The sequence below is a fragment of the Macrobrachium rosenbergii genome, chromosome 8, assembly GCF_040412425.1.
Source record: "Macrobrachium rosenbergii isolate ZJJX-2024 chromosome 8, ASM4041242v1, whole genome shotgun sequence".
NCBI classification, from domain to species: domain Eukaryota; kingdom Metazoa; phylum Arthropoda; class Malacostraca; order Decapoda; family Palaemonidae; genus Macrobrachium; species Macrobrachium rosenbergii.
The window spans coordinates 83,952,064-83,965,322 of NC_089748.1; the positions used below are offsets into that span (position 1 = coordinate 83,952,064).

General features: G+C 34.6%; 1 protein-coding gene across 6 annotated transcripts in view; it reads left to right on the forward strand.

The window, feature by feature from the left end:
- Window positions 1-13,259, forward strand: part of LOC136841016 (lysophosphatidylserine lipase ABHD12-like) — a 640,887-nt gene that overhangs the window by 159,656 nt on the left and 467,972 nt on the right. The window lies entirely within an intron of this gene.

Sequence of the window (13,259 nt, forward strand, 5' to 3'; positions counted from 1 at the left end):
GCTAAACCAGTTGTTTTATATAGACTTATGCATCATTTCGAGGAAATGACTGCTTTCAGTACTCATTCTCTCTTTCCATTGGCTCTAGGACCTCATTGTAACCCATTGCTGTTTTCACCAGAGCCTTCTAGTCACTTTTACTTTCTCAGTGTCACGAAGATTTTCAATGCGCAGTGCATGTACTGTCTCTGGGAACTTTTCTTTCTATCTTCTGCTGATCTACCCACTGGTTATCATAATACCACCATACCCTAAATTACATACTGCACATCCTACCCTTTACAGCCTTTGGTATTTTATGAAATCTGAGGTTGGTGGTTCTTATCATATTACCCTCATGTTGACTCATCCTTTATATCAATGACAGCTTTTGCTGATCTTAGCATTTTGTTCTAAAATATAAGAAGCTTCTGTTCTGAGCACTTAGTAGAAGATTTGTTGCACAGCAATGCACAGTACTTTTATTGTTTTTATGATGCTGTTATTGCTGTAATGGTAGTATTGGGTGACTTTAATGCTAAGATTGGACATAAAGTAGATGTATTGGGTTCAGCAATTGGAAGACACCCCCTCGATGTGGGACCACCTTGACGTGGTGAGGGAGCTCTTGAACCCCAGGAATTTGTTGTGGGGTTTAAGTCCAAGAGTCTCATATATGATTATTTACTTGTTTGGGTTAATTTTTGTGGAATTTTCCACTTTTGCTACAATTTATTGGACCTGTTAAATAGAAAAAGATATCATAGCTGGGATTGGGTTTATATCCGAAGCTAAATAGTGAGAACTGTGGTAGGACCATCAACTGCCCGATAATGTTTGGACATGAGAGTTATCAGATTGATAACTCAAAGGCGGAACAGTTTTTAGGGCTGGACCGCGGATTCCAGGGGGCGGGTCTGGTTCTGTGGATAGGACTCTCAGACATCCTATCTGGTTTGCCCATACTGTAATGTGATTATGGTGGGGATGATAGTATTCTCGTAATACCTTCTGTCCTAGCAAGCGGGTTTGGCTTGCACTTGAGCCAGTCCAATCATGTTGTGCCATCCCCCCCATCCCTTGTGGGGTAGGGTAGAGACGTGGACATTTGGGAGTCGGCTCTCACTTGTGCCATTGGTGGAAGAATAAACTTCATGAAAGGCTAATGATATCTGGGCCCTTTGATGGTAGTGACTCGGCACAGTTGACAACCGCTGGAACTTCCTCTGACAACCTTTCCCTGGAAAAAAAATAAATTCCTAATGTAATTACACTGGAACCCTATGCTCCAGTACAAAGCAAACCAAAAAAATAGAATATCTTGACCCAACCTTGACTCACTTCAGCTTCCTCTTTGGAAGTGGAAGTTGGTCAGGATTCCTGACCTTAGAAACAGAGAAGAAAATAACATCATTGAAATTAGAAAACTTCCCGTTGAATCGACATTCAGCTACTGAAATGGCATTCAGACAAATAAAAGATCAGATGTGGTTGATAGAAACCAAAAAAAAAATCAATCAGAAAATTACTCAACTACAGTATAACAAATATTGATAATATAAAGGTACATATAAAAAACATGACAATATGAACAGTGTACAGGGTACCATAGTACTCCCTGATAATGATGAAAAACCAATAAAAAGGAATATATTGACGGATTCCCTTAAAAAAAGGTACAACAATGTACAAGATTGCGAAATATATGACATAGCCAGTAGACAGAGTAATGGAAAAACACTGAGGATAGCAAAGATAAAATTTGAAGGCCATGAATTACTCTTAAAAATTAAAATCTTGTGCCAAAGTAGAGAACTGAGACCTTATGTTCCAAAACCACTACGGTGCCAAAAATGTAGTATGTATGGACATACAAGGAAAAATTGCCTTAATACATCTGTATGTGCTTATTGTGGATCTGACAAACCTACCACACAGTGGAGGTGCGGTGAACTGAAATGCGTGAACTGTGGACAGAATCACCATGCAAGATCTAAGGAGTGTATGTATTATATATACAATACAGAATTAAAATTACGCCAGGAAAGAACGGGAATGCCTATAAAAGAAGCCAAATTGGAACAAAAAGTTAGAGGAATGCATGATCCCGCCAGCAAACGAACGTTTTCTTCTATAACAAGATCAAACATTGAAACAAAAATGGAAATAGGTGAGAGTGACAAAACCCTGATACATAAATCCCAAGGAAAAATAACTACTTTGCAAGAAGAAACTAATACAGCAAAAGACCAAGAAACGTATACAAATATTTGTTCAGGTTCGTTTGAAATATTAACAGAAATGGAAGCACAAGTACCACAGAAATACTAGAAGAAAGTTATGATGAATTAGACCCTAAAGAAAAAAAAGAGGCCTTTAGAAAGAAAGAACACCCAAGACCAACAAAAAACCAACTATTATTAGAGATACACCAATTCAACTAACGACGGGAGACCCGAAGAAAGAACATAAACAAAAAATTATAAGAATATACTTTTTCCTCCTAAAATAATAATAAAACCAATGGAAACACATGTGGATGTAATGAAGGTTTCACTGAGGTGTACAACAAAAACAAAATTATAACAAAAGACAGTTTAACAAACACTACGAAATTTTATGATACAGAAATAAAAAAACTACTAGTTTAGACACTCACGAAAAGGGCTGTAGGCTATGTGCATTGGACACCTAATATCTTATAAAGAAAAACAAATAAATATCGCAAATAACATTTTAGAAAAAATGCAAATTGATGATCCACAAAAAGAAAATAACGCTTGAACACACTAACATAATATTTTCAGTAATTATATTATACCAATGAAACATAAATGGTCTACAGACCAGATTACATTTGGGAGAAATTCGACGATTACTTAGGGAATATGAACCAATGATATTATGTTTACAACATGTCAACAAAACAACATCAGCAATAAGTAAATATATCTTAGTATCTACATATAGAGAGGAAGAAGGAAATTTAGGTACAGCCATATATGTACATAACAAAGTATTTGATGACAAAGTACCTGTTAACATCACTGACTTGCAAATATCAGGTATTAAAATATGAATAAAAATGATAATTATGTAATTTATAATTTATACTCACAACCCAATATGGGACTGTAATTGTACAAACTCAAACAGAACAGGCAGTGAAATAGAAGAGTTCATGGATTTAAACGACATGTGCAGTATAAATGATGACGAAATTAGCACATATTTTTCAAAAACACATGGAACATTTTCCTCAGTAGATTTAACTCTGTGTACAACAAGTATAGTTGACAGATTAGATTGGAAAGCAGTTGATGACTTGCACACCAGTGATCATTTCCCAATATTAATTTCCTTATTACAACATAATCCTGCAAAACATTTCCCTCACTATAACATTTATAAAGCAGATTGGGAGTGATATGAAATGCTCAATAGAAATATCCCACCATTTGAATATTTAAAAGACCATAATGAAACTAATAAATTTCTTGTTGATTTCATTAAAAGTGCTGCTGGTAAAGCAATACCAAAATCAAAACCCCATTCAGCAAAACACAAAGTTCCATGGTGGTCTGACAAGCTAACAGAATTATTAATACATATAAAACACTCAATAGGAGATGATTAGATAATTTGAATAGAAGGTTCAGTGAAATAAATCAAACGTTACTGATATTAGAAGGAACTTTACAAAAAATGACTACTGTATATTATTACTAGAAATTGATACAATAAATCCTCTATACAATAAAATATATGCAAAATTTAGAAAGAAGTAATTCAAGGGATAATAATTTCATGGAGGAAATACATATCAGATCTCTCTAATAATACTTTCATACAAAAAATATGGGAAAAATTCAGGAAAATGGTACCCATGTTAAACTGCCTAGACATGCCATATTAAAAGATGGGAAATTAACACTTGATTCAAAAGAAATAAGTAATGTAATAGGAGAAAATATAGCAAATTAAAAATGTAGATGAACACTTCCGCACAAAGAAAAGTAAAATAGAATTAATAATAGATTTTGAAACAATAGGAGACATATATTATAATAGAAAATGTAATATGGAAGAGTTGGAATATGCTCTCTCGAACAGCAATAAATCTGCTCCTGGAGGTGACAATATTAATTAATTTTGTTTTGAGATGATCTGCCACTTAGCACCTTTGGCAAAGTCATGCTTATTACAGTTTTATAATAATTTATGGCTTCGAATTTTATTTCTTGATGAATGGCGTAAAGCTATAATAATTCCTATCCCCAGACCTGGAAAGACTCCCGGTAATGTAAATAATTACAGACCAATTTCTTTAACAAGCTGCTTATGCCAATTGTTAGAGAAGATGGTAAATGCTCGACTGACATGGCACATTCGAGAAAATAAAATTTTGACTCCCACTCAGTTTGGGTCACACTGTAACAGATCTACATTAGATTCTCTCTCTAACTTAGAAGACCATATACGTAGAGGTTTAGAACGAAACCAAATTACCGTAGCTGTCTTTTTTTGGCACTGAAAAGCATACGATACTACATGGAGGTATACTATATTAAAAACTTAACAGAACAACAACTTCCATGGACATTTACCTAGGTTAATCCAAACCTTTTTGACAAATAGAAGATTTTAGGTGAGAATTGATGATGTTCTGTCCAAAACATTTCCACTTGAAAATGGTGTTCCACAGGGAAGCGTCCTTAGTGGCACACTGTTTACTTTAGCAATTAATGATATCGGTAATAATCAACCTACTGGAATTAAAAGTAACCTTTATGTGGATGATTTTACCATATATTATTAATCTCAAATAGAAATACAGAACAAATTATTGAAAAAAGCATAATAAAAATAGATGAATGGGCTTCATTTGTAGGCTTTAAATTTTCCATAGGCAAAACTCAAGCAATCGTGTTTTAAAAAGTAAAAAGTGGAAAAAAGTAAAGAAATAGATTTAAAAATCGGAAACCATAGTATACCGACTGGCCAAACAGCAGAATTTTTGGGATTAATATTCGATACTCACTTGAACTGGAAAGCCCACATAACATACGTAAATTCAAAATGTAAAAGAGCATTAAACCTAATTGAAAAACTATCGAACACTTCTTGGGGAGCTGACAGACATACCCTTACTGTTGTGTATCAAGCAACATTGGTGTCTATCATTGATTATGGAAGCGAAGTATATGGCTCAGCATCGGATGCAGCGCTGAAAAAATGTTAGACCCTGTTCACAATGAAGGCCTTAGAATATGCGCAGGAGCCTTCAGATCATCACCAAAGTCATCTTTACAAGTTGAATGTGTTGAACTACCTCTCTCTATCCATAGAGAGCTAGTAATAATGAAAAGTGCTCTTAAGAATTCAGACAAATGATTTCCCAACAAAAAAATTATTTGAATTACGAGATGTACAGTATTTATTTATAAATAACCATCCACCATCTTTCCCAATTAGAGCTAGGAGATTGTTTGAGTCACTGAATATAAATATAAAAGTGCCTTTAATAGTAAAATCGCCTCCTCCTTGGACAATGAATAAAATGAGAATATGTACACACCTGAAATATTTATCAAAGTTACTCATATACCCCAGAACACCATAAACAACATACAATAGAGCATATAAGCCATATAGGTCCACATTACGCAATATATACAGATGGATCCAAATCAGAGCATAGAGTGGGATATGGTGCAGTGTCCCAAGACAAAACTTATCTGTTCTCTCTTCCTAATAGTGCTTCAATATTCACAGCAGAATTGTGTGCAGTTGCATCAGCTATAAAAATAATTAATGAAACATCATTCAATAATTTTGTGATTTTTAGTGACTCGAGAAGTGCTATAGAAGCATTCAGAATTGCAAATCAAAAAATAATATTGTACAGCAGATTAAATTGTTTCTTTATAAGTTACATAATAATGGGAAAATGTAGAAATATGTTGGATCCCTGCCCATGTAGGGATCAAAGGAAATGAAGAGGCAGATAAAGCAGCCAAAGAAGCAACCCACATGACAAGATCAGATGTGAATATCTCTGTTACTTATTATGTAACACTCATAAAGAAAGGTATCATAAATAAATGGCATTATATATGGAATGAAGAAAATGAAAATAATAATTAAAACAAATAAAACCTAATGTTAAAAACTGGAGTTCATCATATCATAGAGAGAGACATGCACAATTAATTCTGACACGTCTCAGAATAGGCCAGAGTGCAGGGTGATAATAATGGTCAGACATGTGTTATGAGTGTCCAAAGTGTGACCAACAACTACTGTCAACTTTTGGAAATAAATGAATGAAATAGATTTTGTTAGAAACTTTTACATTTTCAGTCGTTCCGATTTTGTTGTTCATGAGGAACTGTGGTTTGATTAATAAAATATACAAATAAGTTAATAATAAAAGCACGAAAACCCTCATGGCATTTGTCGAAATTTAATTTTTTTGTTAATATTACGTAAGTTATGAATTTTAATATACCTTTTTAGTGTGGAAGCATGAGTAAATGTATGTATTGTGTGTATGTGTTACAGTATGAGAGCATGTGCCTATGTGCAGGTTTTAATTTCATTTTAATTCGTTCATCATCATACTGAATGACCTATTGCGTACTAGTGCTTCACCTCAGGCCTAGACCTGGTATTTTTATTATAATCCTTCGGGCCAGCCCTATGAGAGCTTAAAGTCAGCTCAGTGGCCTGGTTAAACTACTTTAATACTACTACTATTCACCATTTCTCTTTCCAACTCCCCAGCCACCATGCACCCTCTCAACACCTTCTGTGGTCCTTCCTACATGTCCATTCATGTAGGTATTTCGCTCAACTGTTGGTACAATTCCTCCCAAAATACCACTTTCTCAACTTCACCACATCCTGCTTGAGGGACATAAGCATTCACAATGTTGACTATTTTTCCATCTAGACAGTTTTACAACCATTGCTCTGTCACTTGTCCTCTTCACGATTATTGTGCTGACGTTTAAGCTTCTTTATAGAACTATTCCCACATATTTTTAAAAAACACATGGAATGTTTTCTTCTGTAGACTTAACTTTATGTTCAACAAGCATAGTAGACAGATTGGATTGGAATACAGTTGATGACTTGCACACATGTGATCGTTTCCCAATATTAATTTCATTATTACAAAATAATCCTGTCAAGCATGTCCCTCAATATAACATTTATAAAGCAGATTGGGAACTATATGAATTCCACGCTAGGAATATCCCACCACTTGAGTATGCACAAGATCAGAATCAAACAAATAGGTTTCTTGTTGATTTCATTAAAAATGCTGCTGATAAAGCAATACCGTCTCATTCAACAAAACAAAATGTCTTATGGTGGTCTGAAAAACTACAGAATTAATAAAAATAAAACACCAAATTGGAAGACGAGTGGATAATTTGAATAGAAAGTTCAAAATAAATAAGACTACTGATATTAGAGGAAAATTTACAAAAACTGATTATATTGTTGTTAGAAATTGATACATTAAAACCTTTAACAAAATATCTGCAAAATTTAAAAAAGAAGTAATTCAAGGAAGAACCATTTCATGGAGGAAATATGTTTCAGATCTCTCTAATAATACTCCCTTACAAAAAATATGGGGAAAATTCAGGAAAATAAATGGTACCCATGTTAAACTACCTAGACATGTCATATCAAAAGATGGGAAAAAAAATACTTGATCCGAAAGAAGTAATAAAATAGAAGAAAACTTAGCAAAAGTAAGCAGTGATAAAAATTTAGATGAACACTTCCACACAAAGAAAAACAGTATCAATCTATAGAATTAATAAAAATAAATTTTGATACAATGGAAGATATATATTATAATAGAAAGTTTAATATGGAAGAGTTGGAATTTGCTCTCTTGAACAACAATAGATGACAATATTTGTTTTGAAATGATCTGCCACTTAGCACCTTTGGCAAAGTCATACTTATTACAGTTTTATAATCACTTATGGCTTCGAAATTCATTTCCTGTTGAATGGTGTAAAGCTATAATTATTCCTATCTGCAAACCTGTAAAGGATCTCAGTAATGTAAACAATTACAAACCATTTTCTTTAACAAGTTGTTTATGCAAATTACTAGAGAAAATGGTAAATGCTCAACTAACATGGCACATTCGAGAAAATAAGATTTTGACTCCCACTCAGTTCGGGTCAGAATGTAACAGATCTACATTGGATTCTCTGTCTAACTTAGAGACCATATACAAAGAGGATTTGAAGGAAAACAAATTGCTATAGCTGTCTTTTTTGACACTGGAAAGGCATATGATACTACAAAGAGATATGCAATATTAAAAACGTTGCAAAAAACAGCATCCATGGACATTTACTCAAGTTTATTCAAAACTTTCAGAAAAATCTCACTTTTCAAGTGAGAATTGATGATATATTGTCAAGTAGATGTCCAGTGGAAAATGATGTTCCACAAGGAAGCGGTCCTTAGTGGCACGCTGTGTACTTTAGCAATAAATGATATCAGTAAAACTCTACCTGTTGGAATTAAAAGTAACTTGTATATGGATGATTTTGCCATATATTATTCAGCATCTCTATAGTAAAAATAGATGAATGGGTCTCATCTGTAGGCTTTAAATTATCTATACAAAAGACTCAAGCAGTAATGTTTTATAAAAATAAAAAGTGGAAAAAAGGTGAAGAAATAGATTTAAAGATCAGAAATCATTCCATACCAATTGGCCAAACAGCAAAATTTTCGGGATTAGTATTTGATACTCACCTGAATTGGAAAGCCCAATAACATAAATGAAATCAAAATGTAAAAGAGCATTAAATCTAATTAAAAAGCTATCAAACACTACTTGGGGAGCTGACAGACATACCCTTACTGTATTGTATAAAGCAGCAGTGCTGTCTATCATTGACTGTGGAAGCAAAGTATATGGCTCAGCATCAGATGCAATGCTGAAAACGTTAGACCCAGTTCATAATGAAGGCCTTAGAATACGTTCAGAAACCTTTAGATCATCACCAAAGTCATCTTTACAAGTTGAATGTGGTGAACTACTCTCTCTCTCTCTCTCTCTCTCTCTCTCTCTCTCTCTCTCTCTCTCTCTCTCTCTCTCTCTCTCTCTCTCTCTCTCTCTCTCTCTCCATAGGAAATTGTAACAACAATTCGTGCTCTGAATTCATTTGAATTAAGAGATGTATTTATTAACAATGTTATGGGCCCAAAACAAACATACGCAAGTCTCTTAAAATACAAATAAAGTCACTAACACCAAGTCCACAATAGGTGGAATGGCACAACAGAGAGTACAGAGATGGAATCAAGGAGGATAAAGAAAAACTGAAAATAAAACAACCTTAATATTTAATACAAACTTTTAGAAAAGAAATGACCACTGAGCCTCTTACAAAATACATTAAATAAACACAAAAATCAACCACACACTGAAAACATAGAATAACAAACACACTTACAAAATTAAGACAGACTATACAATTACACTTTAATGAGAGGGCCTGAAAGTAATAGAATGTCGAAAAGTCAGAATAACCTAACTTATTACACACTAAATATTTATCACTAACGAAAAATAAATTGCTTCCTTTAAGTGAGCTTGCAGACTGAAGAATGAATCACTTTAATGTTGCAAGACAATCAATGGACACGGTCGTCCGACAGGTAATCACACCTTACCAGTTGGCAGAGAGGTCCCCTTGGCAAAATAACTGAACCAAAGGCCAGGGACTGGAGAATAAATAAATTTCTCAAAGGAGGTTGGCAGCAGCAACTGGAGAAAGGCAGGTCTCGTAATCCCAAAATAAGTCAAGCCCTCACAATGTTAATGGTCCAGAAACGACTGACTCAGTCCTGGCGAGACAGCGCTCTTACAGCTCCAGATGAGAAGCCAACACCACACGTGAAAATAAAACAAGCTCATTGTAATTAAAACTATACAACAAGTCAGAAATGTCGGGGGGAGGAAACAGGTCATTCACGTTCCAAAAAATATAATTACTGCCAAAGTGACTTATTCAAAACAAATTAATTTACGTTAAATTTAACACATACTTTGACACCTCCTCACCCCAAAAAAAATTTTCCACAAGAAAATTTTTCTACAAAGTATTGAACTTAACTCAAAATTCAAAGAAATATATAAAAATGCTAACATAGCAATTCAATCAATATGAAATAAAACAGGACAATAAGAAAAATTAAAGTCTAATGACAAAACTCAAAAGTGATTAAAATACTACTATATCACATGCCGGCAAAAATAGATTAGAATAGTGGCAAAAAAATTTTGTACCACTTTCAATACAGTCAAAAGATATCAAATCTTAACCTTAATACTAAGACTCAAAGCTAATACAAGTAAATAATTTATAGTGACCATGCCAAAAATAACATCAGTATCAACATACGAAGAAATATGGTAATATCCCCATGAACTCACAAGTGGAGTGGTGGGCACAGGTTAGCAGAGCAGCAATGTTAACAAGACTAACCTATCATTAGACTAAAACCTAGATAACTCGACAACAAAAAAATATAAATCAAACCACAATGGGACCTAGTGTTACCTCAACCAAGGTCACCACTCATTTACCAGCCCGTAGCGCTAAAAACGGCCGTGCTGTGCTACAGACCCCGTGAGCCCGTGACCTGGCTAAATTATTCTGAAAATACAAATATCAGTCAAACAAAAATAAGGACCAAAACTTAATAGATTAACCTTAACTTTAGTCTAGGTCACCACTCATACACCCTTTCTGTAGCGGACCTAAAAACGGGCTTTCTTCTGTGCTACAGACCCGTGAGCCCGTGACCTATCTAAGCTATGTAAAGAAAGAATTAATGTGGACCATTGGCATAAACAAAGAACAGGGACATAACAGTATATGATTAATGATTTATAAAAACTAACCATCAATCACCAAAATAAAAAAAAACATAACACACTGTCCACATATCAATGATTTACTACACACTCAATATTGTGGCCCTTCACAACACTTTCCAATAATGCCTCTTTTCACTCCAGAGAGCGTCCTTACTCAACACTACTTGTTTTTGCGACTCATTGAGTTTCAAAGAGCGTCTTTTCACTACACTTCACTCCCTGTTTTAGTGCCTCTACACTTCAGAGAGCGTCCTCACACTAAACGTTCTTTGGGCCTTAAATACACACATCATTAATGGACATACACAAGACAATGGTAACACCTTAAAATTAACCTGGACATACACAAAATTAACCTGGACAATGGTAACACCTTAAAAATTAACCTGGACATACACAAGACAATGGTAACACACTTAAAATTAACCCCCACCAACAACACATACTAAAGTAAACAGAAATCAAAAGTACCCTTAACCACTCTTAACCAAAGACGACACCGAAGAAAAAACCTGCAAATCACGACATTTAACATCTTAATCTTAAATACTTAATCCTAAATTATTTCATAAACAAAACAAACACCTGACACAACATTATTACAACACACCTGGAAACCTGTACATTCAATAAATTTATTGGATTAATCAAATCATTTAATATAAATATATACAAAACAACTTTACAAATAATAATTAACGAAGAACAAAAAGGTTTTCTCAAATCAACCTATCGATCAGTCACTGATGCGTGACAGCGCATCAGCGACAACATTTTTTGCCTGGAATGTGTGAAAAGCTAAAATTCCATTCCTGGAGCAGGAGGCTCCAACGCATCAGCCGTTGATTTTTATTCCTAAACCTGTTCAAGAAAATTAACAGATTATGATCCGTTAATATTTTAATCGAGTCCCTGTAGAGGATAAATACACCTGAAAATGATTAACAGCTAAAATTAATCCCAAAGTCTCTTTCTCTACAGTCGAGTATTTCCGTTGTGCCGGGAAAACTTTTGGAGAAATAAACAGGATGAGATTCTCCATGAGCATCTTCCTGCAATAAAACTGCTCCAACCCCAACATCACTCGCATCAGTAGCAAGCGAAAAAGGAACGTCAAAATCAGGGGCTTTGAATATAGGGAAATTCATTAGGACCTGCTTTAATTTTTCAAAGGCATTTTGGGCATCATTAGACCATACAAAAGTCACATTCTTACGTAATAAATTAGTCAGGAGCTCAGCGACATCAGAAAATTCTTAACAAATCTACGATAATACCCTACTAAACCAAGGAATTTTCTGACATCCCTGCGACACTTCGGTATTTCAATATGCCTAATAGAGTCTACGTTTGCCTGTTTTGGAGCCACTTTCCCAAATCCTATTTCTTTGCCCCAAATACACAACCTTTGCTTTGGCAAACTCACTCTTTTGAGGTTTATAACCAAACCAGCTTTCCTAAGTACCTGAAATAAGGCCTTAATACATTTTAAGATGGGTGTCCCAGTCATCACTATAAATCACAATATCATCAATATAAACAACACACCCCTCTAAACCTTGGACCAAAGTATTCATTAACCTTTGAAAGGTTGCAGCAGCATTCTTCATCCCAAAAGGCATTACTTTACATTGGTAGAGTCCTCGCTGCGTTACAAACGCTGACAAATCCCGTGCCCGTTTGGACAGCGGAACTTGCCAATACCCTTTAACAAATCAAATTTAGTTATATATTTTTGAATTCCCTATCCTGTCAATACAGTCCTCTATCCTGGGTAAAGAATAACTATCAGGCTTTGTGACCTCGTTGACTTTGCGGTAATCAAAACAAAGCCTGAATTGACCATCCTGTTTCTATACCAAAACAACAGGTGAAGACCACGGACTGTTGCTGGGTTCGATCAGCCCGTGTCGTAACATATAATCAACCTCTTTATCCACAACATCATTTTTAAATGGATTTAACCTGTAAAGGGTTGTTTTACCGGGTTGCAATTACCCACATCCATCATGTTCAGGACAGTGGTCTGTCCTGGAACATCCGAAAATAAATCCTTATAACTAAAAACTAACTTTTTCAAAGATCCCTGTTCTACTAAATTCAAATGTGAAACCATTTCTGAAAAATTTTCTAAAGAATGCTCATTATCATTAGGCCATTTGGCACCATCAAAACAATCATCATCAAAATTACTCACGCCTGGAAAAGAAAAAGAATTAATACCATTACACTTTGTAGTATCACCAACTAATGCCACAGGAATAACCTTGTCACGACCTTTATAAGCTTTTAACATATTTATGTGACACAGCTGGTAGGGTCTCCTCATTTCTGGAGTTTCAACTAA